The 10,479-nt window shown below is 36.1% G+C and overlaps 1 long non-coding RNA gene across 4 annotated transcripts; it reads right to left on the bottom strand.

The window, feature by feature from the left end:
• Positions 1 to 3,479: 3,479 nt before the first annotated feature.
• On the bottom strand, positions 3,480 to 8,372 carry LOC113343929. 4 transcript variants are annotated; one of them, XR_003357465.1, is made up of 11 exons: positions 8,138 to 8,372; positions 7,564 to 7,671; positions 7,384 to 7,474; positions 6,285 to 6,382; positions 6,051 to 6,161; positions 5,517 to 5,699; positions 5,262 to 5,434; positions 4,791 to 5,143; positions 4,429 to 4,665; positions 4,086 to 4,183; positions 3,480 to 3,856 (listed from the first exon to the last, which is right to left on the bottom strand). It is a non-coding gene; the product is annotated as an uncharacterized LOC113343929 (long non-coding RNA). The 4 variants fall into 4 exon arrangements; XR_003357469.1 differs by having other exon boundaries at positions 4,837 to 5,143; XR_003357468.1 differs by having other exon boundaries at positions 4,791 to 4,900.
• Positions 8,373 to 10,479: the final 2,107 nt, after the last annotated feature.

Raw genomic sequence — 10,479 nt, 5'->3', positions numbered from 1 at the left:
TGGATAAAATTCAAGCCACTCTTATGGTCTCCGATGATGAAGATGATAATTATTTTTTCATGGTTTATCAGTTTTATTTGGGCTTTAGATTCTGTGATGCTTTTTTCTAGGAAACTTCTTATGAGAAGTTATTCTTGTGTTTTTAAGAAGGATAACTAGGGTTTGGAATAGCCATTATTATGATTACACATAGCTATGTCCAATGTTTTCATATTGCAATGTTTTTATATTTATTTATTTAAATTCTAACGTTTTCATATTCCATGATGACATATCAAAACATAATTACTTTGTAGTTTCGGTTTTGATATTGGTTATAAAAAATGGTGTGTGGAACCCTCGTGCTTGAGTCAACGGGTTGCAAGTCTATTTTGAGATTTGTAAGATCCTTTTCGAGTTGTCCTTTATTTTTTCGTTTCTTTGTCATTTTGTGACAAAAAGGGGGAGAAATATATGGAGTAAACAAGTGATGCTGGTGTCAATTTATATTGATTGGTGTCACTAGGGAAGAGGACAATGGTGCTTGAACGTTTATCTAACGAATGAGGAAAATCACAGACTAAGGGGGAGTAACATATCATATGATTTGGTATAACAAAGACGTGAGGATTGCAAATCTACCTATCTCACCTTTAGGGGGAGTATGAGCTTTGTTATTATAATGTCAATAGCTGTTGCATTTTTAAAGATTGAATGTATGCAGGCTATGTGTTGTTGAATTCGGGAATCAAGTGTATGTGTAATGAATTCTTGTAATTTGTTTATCCATATGATTGTAATAGTTTTGTCACTAAAATTGATAAAGGGGGAGATTGTTAGAGCATAGTTCGGTTGAACCCACCAAGCGTTGGTATGTCAAGTTTGGTTGTCATATTTTAGTGAACCAAAACTCATTTAAGAGTCGCTTGTTAAATGTACTAGAGTCAACTTCGTATGGGTTAGCTTGAAAGTATTAGGATATGATACATTACAAGTATTGCGAAGACTTGAAGAAGTGAAGAAGCACGGATATACAACCACAACATCATCCTTCCACTTGAGGTTAGTGATATTTGAGTTGAACTGTTTCATTCCCTAACGTATCTTTCAAGTCGTGCATATCGAAAACAAAATTGCGAAGCATGAACACTCTAGATAGACATAGTATTAAGGAATTCAATACGAGGTTTATTTCTTAGCCATTAAACTTTCTAGATAAAACAACAACATAATCGTATGAATGTTATTGTGATTATGTATGGGTATGAGGTGGGGATTTCATCCTAGGAAACAATGTTGTTACATGTGTTTTAAGGAAGTAAGTTCATGAACTTTGTTTGTGAACCGAAAAGGAAATCGCCAGGCATTATTGGGGTTGTTCTTCATTGCATATCTTATGAACGACCAATATGTGTGATTAGTATAACCGATCATGACTTGTTTGTGTTCTTGGTAAAACTATTCACATGAGGCCTGACTTTTGTATTGGTATGACTTTTATTAGTGAAACCGATCTTAGTTAATCACCTGTTGGTATGATCGAGTTTGTGCAGTTTGTAAGGCCTAACACTGGGTAAAGGGGAACCGATCCTAGTAAGAGGTGCAACAAGGCACAAAGGGGAATCGATCCTTGTATGGGGTGAAGCAAGGTTTATAGCAGAAAGGGGAACCGATCCTATGGACATGTGCAACACGTTTTTAGGCATTGGGAAACCGATCCTATGGACATGTGCAACACATATGAGTTAGATACCATATATATGTGGGGAACCGATCCTAGTACCTAATCAATCGCATAACTCTTGAAAATCGGATGAACCAATTCTAAACTTGTTTGGAAGTGTGGTAAATCGGTTTCAAGTGAGTAAGTATGAAAGAGGACTTACAAAGAAAGGATGTCGACACACTATGAACACATGCAGTAATGCGTATATTTTTTATTGTTCAAAGATATTCCTTAACGGCTAAGAAGGAAGTAAATCCCAGGATCGAAATTAAATAAGTTAAGAATATTTTAATGAAGGTTTTTAATTATATATGAAAAATAAGAATTAGCAATGTGCATTTGCTAGTTAAAGATTTTCCAAGGAGATTTTCGATCATTATTTTGGACATAGCATTCTCAGGAATTATGAAAACTGAATATGGAAATTATTATAGAATATCTTGAGAATATTTTTGGTTTTCGAAATTACTTGGTATGCAAACTTCCTTGTCTATAAATACTTTAAGTTTGCATTTGGGGCAAACTAATCCTTCGTGACAGTAAACTTCCTCTATTGTACTGTTACTGGTGAAACCGCCTGTTCAGAGAGGAGAGTATCCTAATTACGCAAAATCTCTTACAGCCGCTCAGTTTAAAATCTTCTTTGGGATTGAGAAGCTCTAGCGCGCACCGTTGGTGGGAAACTAGATAATTGCGGTTTATCTTTTGTTTTCATATTGATTTGATTGACTAACGGTGGTTGAACTTTGATTGCACCTAGTTTGTTTATGCTTGAGAATCTTCTCTTCTGATATAAGATTCACTCAAACTAGTTCAAGGTTTCAACAGGGATCTTTAGACTGTTGTTAGTGTTAAAGACAATCTTGTGATAATCCATTGTTAATAGACTCCGTTCTGTGTGTGATTGATCATAAGAGATTCAAGTAGTTGTGTGCAGGTGTTTATTGAAGATCTAAGAATATTTGAAGACAAATAAGAGATAGAAGATTTCTGACTTGGTTATATAAAACTTTGGTGCACAATACGTGTTTCGGCAAAAGAGGATCCAACTATAATCGATCTATCCTTGTGGTATTTTGATAGAATAATTGTGTAGATCGGCATCAATACGTTTCCTTGGGATTAAAGGTATTTATTGCAAAATCTTAACGATTACCTTTTGGTGATTGAACATAAGATAGATCTTGGAACCTGGCAAAGGAGTTTATGTTAAGATAAACAGAAGAGCCTTTTTCCAACTCATATCATTTGGTTGAAGAGAGTTGATACCAAACAGATTTGTTGTTCCTTTACTGTTTGGAATACGAACCAAAGGAATTGCACTACACCAAAAACAGCCTTTTTGTGACATTTATAAACGTTGCGCAGAAATTCTGCAACGGTAATAAATGTTGCAAAAAGGCATCGACACAGATTGCAACGAAAATAATGCGTTGCGCAAATTATATTGAGCAACTCGTACAATCGTTGTACAATATGTGGTGCAACGTTTTCTTTTCCTATTTGTGCAACATATACGCTAATTTGTGCAACGACTAATATTAATAAAAAACACTTTTGTGGTCCCAGTTTGGTTTTCCGTCAACGATTTATTTGTTTTGGTTGCAGTTATATCCGTTGCCTAATTTAGGTGAGTTGTGCAACGCATGTTGTTCCTACATTTATATCGTTGCAAAAGAATTTTCAGATCAATGAAAGGCTTCTGCCGGCTATAATTGCCGCAGACTTCTGCACCTGAATATACCATTCTAGATGAACTAGGACCAATTTATCATTGGAGTTCTCAATATCATCAAAATTGATCAAGAACAATTCATGTATTTCAGCATGTAATAGATGAAATTATCAGAATTGAGCAAGCTGAGTGTAGTTTGACGCAGTTGATCAGCTACAAAAATCATTCACTTTTACAAGTGATTCAATGCTAAAAGCTACTGTTTAAATAGATCATAGCAAAATTTTAGCATACCCTCCATTGGATCTGCATGACTAATTCAATGCAGGACTTCGCATACCTCTGTCATCATCTGGTCTTGCATTACGATTTCCTCAATGAATGGGTAATGGTTTGCTCCAGATGATCACATATCTTCATGAGTTTGGCCTTAGCTCTTTCTCCAAAAAAGAGGACCACAAAGACATTTTCTGAACCTACAAATGGATAACAATCATCCATGAGCAAGTATAACCGCCTTAAAAACAGTTGAAATAATAACATAAAGTAGAAACCTATAAATAAGCTACAATGGAATAATGAAGAGCAAACTTTGCAGGACATGGATTCACTGCGAAAAATCCACATTTCCATATCTAATACAGTGACACGTATCTTTTCTAGTGGGCATGAGAAGTAAGATAGCATTCACTCCAAGTTGCTTACCTCTATAAAGTCATTGAATATCATTCCTGCAGCTGAGCAGTCGAATACATATATAGAGGGTGTCTTCAGAAAGGTAGGGGAATGTACTGGGCATAGCTCTACAAGCAATTTGTATACATGCTAAGATTAGAACCATAAGAAAGGGGGCATAAAAGAGTAACAAGTCAATACTCTGATAAGAAAAGTGGAGTGCATTAGACCACATATGGACATGACGTACATGTCAGACTTGAGTAATGGTATTTTGAAAAGAGTTCCGAAACGCTCAAGCAACTCACCCTAAAACTCACTACAGTTCTGAAAATGAGGAGAAACGAACGACAAATTTAACAATATAGGTTACCTATCCGTCATAAAGATGGTAAAACATCAAGCAGGATGTAACCAACACAACACGTCTTGTCATGATCTCCCTTCAAGTATAGAGTAGATATAAATTATGCATTAAAAATCGACTCTCCGCATTGTAGAAGTGGGCAAAAGATAACGTGAAAGATGAATTCAGGGTGATTTTCTCATTGAAGCACACAAAAGATGAAAAGGGCTAATGCATCAAGAGAGAACGAATTTGAATCACTTCCTGCAAAATCGAAAATTTACATTTCATATATCAACTAACTCATCCGGGGAAAGGGAACTACTAATTACTATGATCTGTCAATTAGTTAAGATGGAAGTAGAACTGTAAAGGACAGAGTTAAGAACCTTCAGAATCAGGAACAACTGGAACTGCAGATGTTCTTGTGCTTACCAGTTGGTACTAGGACATTTCAGTCCATGAATAACTCTGATGGAAACTTACTGATCCAGTTATTCTGCAAGGTAAGATAGGAGAATTACGACAGCAATAAGTTTTGTTCCCAAACGAACATAACAATCCTTGAGAGACAAATTGCCATGTCCCATTACTTGGTCAGCTATTTGGGATTTATTGCCAAGTAAATCATTACCCCCTTGTCCAGTAAAAACAACATCATCAGAATTATCTAGATCATCTTCATATTATCCCGACAACACAATTGAAACTGCCATGGGGAAGGTATGGTTCTTATATGAAACTGAGTAACCACAGATAAGAAAACGATTAATATTACTATACCACAGATGCAAAGTGAGTAACCATACATGAAACTACATGTGAGATTGGAAGCAAAAAGAAAAGGGGTTGAGATGTACCACTTTTATTGTTGCTGGCACAGTACTTCCAACACAAAAAGAACCAATTACTTCCAGTCACCATCAACCTGGCTCACATTTGCTCACAACATTGTGCAAATTAAACATAGTTGATGCCTCATATTCCATGCTAACAAAACGGGCACCTCCACAGACAGACGGCCAGCAGTTGACTGCATATACAACATAGTTTAACAACATGTACCAGAAGAAAAAGTGACTTAACCACTAATGGTTTCCAGAATCAAAACTCACTGGTCAGGGGCACTACAGGCTCGTCAGTACTCAGCATTCTCCACCTCAAGAGACTAATACCCGCATCACCAGGTGGACAGACTGGAAAAGGTATATTTGGATCTTTCAGGCCTAGTAAAATAACTCTTTGTTGATGTTCGGATGTGTTTTGAACTGGATGGCAGGGTTGGTTCCAGACTCGATCTGAAATTAGATACATATTGAAGAGATAAATTAGTGAATCGAACAAATAATTCAAGTCGGACCCACCTAACCATATCATTAGCTAATAAAATACTAAGAAACCAACAGAGATACAAACCTGAAACAAATGAACAACTAATATGGTATGATGTTATGTACATTATAGAGTATGAAGAATGTGCACATGAACTGATATTTTAGCACAGATGAAGAACCATCGAAGCACAATCTAGATGTTAAACCATATACTCTATGTAAAGGACAACATCCATTACAGAAGAAAATAAAGAAGTTAAGGAACCAAACCAAAATATATATATATATATATATTCTGAGAGAAGTGATTAGAACCTGCCACAGGCGCTTCATTGTTTCATATTTTTCTTTTATACCTGAAGCTAGATTTTCCCTCTCAGCAAATGTCGAATCATAACCATAATAGCCCAACAAGAATTTCTAGGCCTGCATCCATTAAGCACATCAGATTGATCATATACGTACCAAGGATGAAATGATCAAATAAAGAAAAATCAACATCATTCTTCTATTTTCAACTAGTTAAGTATAAAACTTTAACCTACAAACCTCTTTTTGCAGTCTATGCTCGACTCCTCCATAAAATGTTCTCTTTCTTAACCCTGTTGATTCAAGATTCTTCCTTCAGCATCTAAGAAAGCAGCCCACTGTAAAGATAACTATGTTTGTAAGGAAAACAATATTAACACAATTTCTCATTTTCCTAAAAAACTATTCCATTTGGCAACCATTTCTTCTGGTCATGAGTTCAAAAACAGTCAAATGCATATTAATAAAAGAAAGCTCAGCAGCATTGACACGAAGTGTGACATCATATTTAATATAGCAACTAGTTTGATGACTGTACCAAAGCAAAACATTTTAACTCATACTAAGAAATCTTGAAAACTGTTAGTGTCCCATATATCTCTTAAGTTACATTAATGAACTCAAAATAAGCAGAAGAGACATTTTCGATCATCATTACACTAAGAGGATAATGGCTTTTGACTTGCGCACAAAGATCAGCAATATATTATTCAGGAGAATAAAAATTTAAGGCACATAAAAAAGGTTAATGTGAAATCTCTGAAGGGAGTGACAGTAAGATAATACCAGATTCTAAACAACCAAATGCTCATAAAGGAAGGAGTTATTCTACTAGCCTAATGCTGGAAGTATGTCTGGGACCCATAACTAGGATTTTAGTATTAAGAGGAACTGGGATTTTAGTATCACTAGGTACTACCAACAAAGACTTAGCCTCTCTTTCATCGAGCCAAGATGCTGCTAATTCATGGGTGGCAACAAACATTGTTCCATACAAAGATGACGTTAAGTTTGGTTGGGTTACAGCTGGTAACGAAGTTATCCAACAAATTAAGGTTACTACAGTTGTTCCAGCTTTTATTCTTGGCACTTCAAACTCTTTTTTGCCATTGAGATTAGAATCTGAATCAGTAGACACAAGAATTGATTTCAGTTAACCACTATAAAATTTAGTAAAGAGTAAAGATTCCCTAACAAATCTTGATCACTAGAAATGTACAAGAACCTAAACATATGAACGAAAAAAACTATATATGGTAAGAAGAAAAAGAACAGAGAAAACTATACTATATTGTAAAATAAAGGGTTACTTGTCATTGATCACAAAAATATTGGATACCTCTGAACTAGCTGTTGCAAGTAGTTTAGCGTTGAGTTCCTCAATGATAGAATAAGGGTAAGCAGGAAACATGCTTGTCAACCATTGTTTCCTGATGGAAAAGAAAGAACAACAATCAAACTTCAGCATCATAGTTAAACCATGTGATGATAAAAGCAAGACGAGAAAAACGATGATTACACATCTCGACAAGCCTTAGATATTCCTGGACCAGAAGGCCAAGTCTTCTCACATTCCTGGACGCCAAGTCTTCTCACCCATAATCTGCCTGTGCACCATCTTCAAAATCTGATTAACAGCAATTAATTAATAATCAGATTCTAATTACTGTAATTCAGTATTTTAAAATCATTAAACAAAATACATCATGTAAAGAAGAAAATATAAATACGTCACTACACTAGTATCCATATAACCTGCATACTTTGAGCAGATTACAAACAAATCTAAGCAGAACCAAGAATCTTTTCCATAAAACAGCAACCCCAGCACCATTTCTAGTCATTAATCTAAGGGAGAAACAGTTGTATCCAGAGTCAAAAACCCTAATCACAAATACCGATAAGGAATAACCCTAACTTCTAATAACATACATCAAACAGATTACAATCAAATCTAACAAACCCCCACAGCTATTTTCCATGAAACATAAACCCAAGTACCATTTCAGATACTAGTTAGCTCAAAATCAAAAACCCTAACTCTATCAAATGATATCAGATAAAAATAAAATTAACAACAAATTAGTTTATACCTGATGATAATCCACCAAAATCAGAGGTTGAATGATTTGATTTTTGATTTCAGGGAAAAAATTAGGTTTAGAAAAAAGTATAGATTTGATTTCAGATTTCTATGGGTTTTGATTAAATTGGAGATTTGTTGAAACGGGGTATTAATTTCATGCAAATCCTAAAATCTAAGCTGATTTGTTGAAGGAGAAGAGAAAAGTTTCTCTCTTCTCTCGACTGAAAGTGAAAAATGGAAAAAGAGAGAAAGAACTAAACCTAGAAAGAGAAGTTCTTCGATGAAAAATATAAAGAGAGAGAAAAAGAGAGTATATGGTAGGATGGCAATGGGGCGGGTATGGGGTGGGATCGTGAATCCCATCCCCTACCCCGTCCAGAAAACCAAAACTCATCACCTACCCGTTCCCCATAAGAATGGGGCAGGAACGGGTATGGGGAATCCCCGTGAGGGATGGGTTTCTCATGGGTTACCATAATATTACAATAAAATTTTCAAAAATTTTGTAAATAATAATAATTTAAAAATAATTAGAATGGTTCAGACAGTGATACCAACCGAAACAGTGCATTTTAACTCGGACTGGATTTAAGACTTAAAAATAAAAACAAAGAAAATATATATACAAAAGTTGTCACAATATCGAGAGAAACTGGGACTCAGAATTCCAACAAACTCATAACATAAGGTTCATATGTTAATTCTTTAAACAATTATAGCTCAATAAATAAAGACATGGACTCTTATTTTTGCCCAGGAAGATTCTCAAAACATTAGCTGTAAATCCTAAGCATGGGACATCAAAACATCTAGACAAGCATGACCCATCAAACGAGATGACAACTAATTAATCAAAATCATGAATCAATTTAAAATAGTGCAAAACTCATATAAGAATTAATTATAATTACCCATGTATGATATTAGGCTTCCTCCGTCATCCCAATATTTGGTTTTACCTCTTCATGGTGAAAACATGCTCAAAATATTTATTCATGGCTCCAACGTGTTTGAATAGAGTAAAAATACAAGAAAAAGATAAAACAGATCAACTGCAATGTTTATAAGCGTTACAGACTGACTGTTATAAAGGACTACAGAGAATATAAGACTTCCTTCTAAACGATACTTATTTGTTGCAGTAACTAAACTACACCTCTCTGCGACTGATTTTGGGCGTCAGTTCTTCTTCTTCTTCCTCCTCTTCCCTGAAAGTGCGGAAACGACTCTGCAACTTTCTTTCTCCGAGCAAAGACCTTCGTTGGCTCTCCCGTGCCTCTCTAACTTCACCCCAAAGTCTCGACCCCCTCTGTGACTTGAAGCAACCTTTTTATATCCAACAGGAACCCAAATACTCGATTTAATTCTCTCTTTTCTTCGGCAGAAAGTCTCGGACTTCTCCACTTTCCAAACTCTTCTCTACGCGTTTCTGAGTTGTACAGGTCATTCCAGTTCCTCTATTAGATTGATACGAATCTCAGGAAGGGTTATCTTCCCTCAAATCACCCGTAACTGCCAAATATAATCTCAACAGAGCCCGAAAACTTCTTCCTCCTCTGTTTTCTTCTCGCGGCTTATCCAGCCTCAATTGGTTGAGTCCAATCAATCTACCAGCCCTGTTGTGATCCAGAAAGTCCATCCCAACAAATATCTGCAATCGAATCTGGTCGAGTCCCTTGCGAAATCCAATTCCAAACCTTCACGACTGCTACCGTTTTTCCCGCCGAATTCCGATTTGAATTGTGAAGAAGAAGATGCGCCCCCTATCCAGAGTAGGGGTTCCTTTAGCAGCTGCCTTGGGGTGTCCTGAGGGTGCCCCTTATCCATGCTGAGAGTCCGAATAACAAGTGTCCTCCATGCGCTTTTAAACAACTTTTCGAGCCGATTTTTCCAAAAATATTTATTGGCCAAAAATACCTACACACACATAAAACACCATAATCAGTACAAAAATGAGAACTATCAATATATAGAATCGAGACAAATTAGACACAAAAATGTGTCTATCAAATACCCCCAAACTTATTATTTGCTAGTCCTCGAGCAAAACTGAAATAGAAAATAAAATCCTAACTCACTGTCGCAGGCATCGTCGATTGCATTTAGCGTATGCAATAAGCCTTTAAACCCCTAAGTGTCCCTAGTGGCCGAGTTGTAGTCTCGGGAGGGCTTACCAGAGGTATACCCACAAAACCTTTATACTCCAGACCCTAGCTATCTACGCAGAACCTTGGAAAGCACTAAAGAATCTCCTTGGTTGGCATACTTATTGACTCCAGGAGGAAGTACCCTGATGCGAAATTCCAATTGTTGTACACGAGTTTGCACTCAAGCATACTAAAATTCATA

This window comes from Papaver somniferum, unplaced genomic scaffold (genome assembly GCF_003573695.1).
Source record: "Papaver somniferum cultivar HN1 unplaced genomic scaffold, ASM357369v1 unplaced-scaffold_7, whole genome shotgun sequence".
Classification (NCBI taxonomy): Eukaryota; Viridiplantae; Streptophyta; class Magnoliopsida; order Ranunculales; family Papaveraceae; genus Papaver; species Papaver somniferum.
Note: the sequence above shows the minus strand (reverse complement) of the source record. Positions and strands in the feature narration are given on the sequence as shown.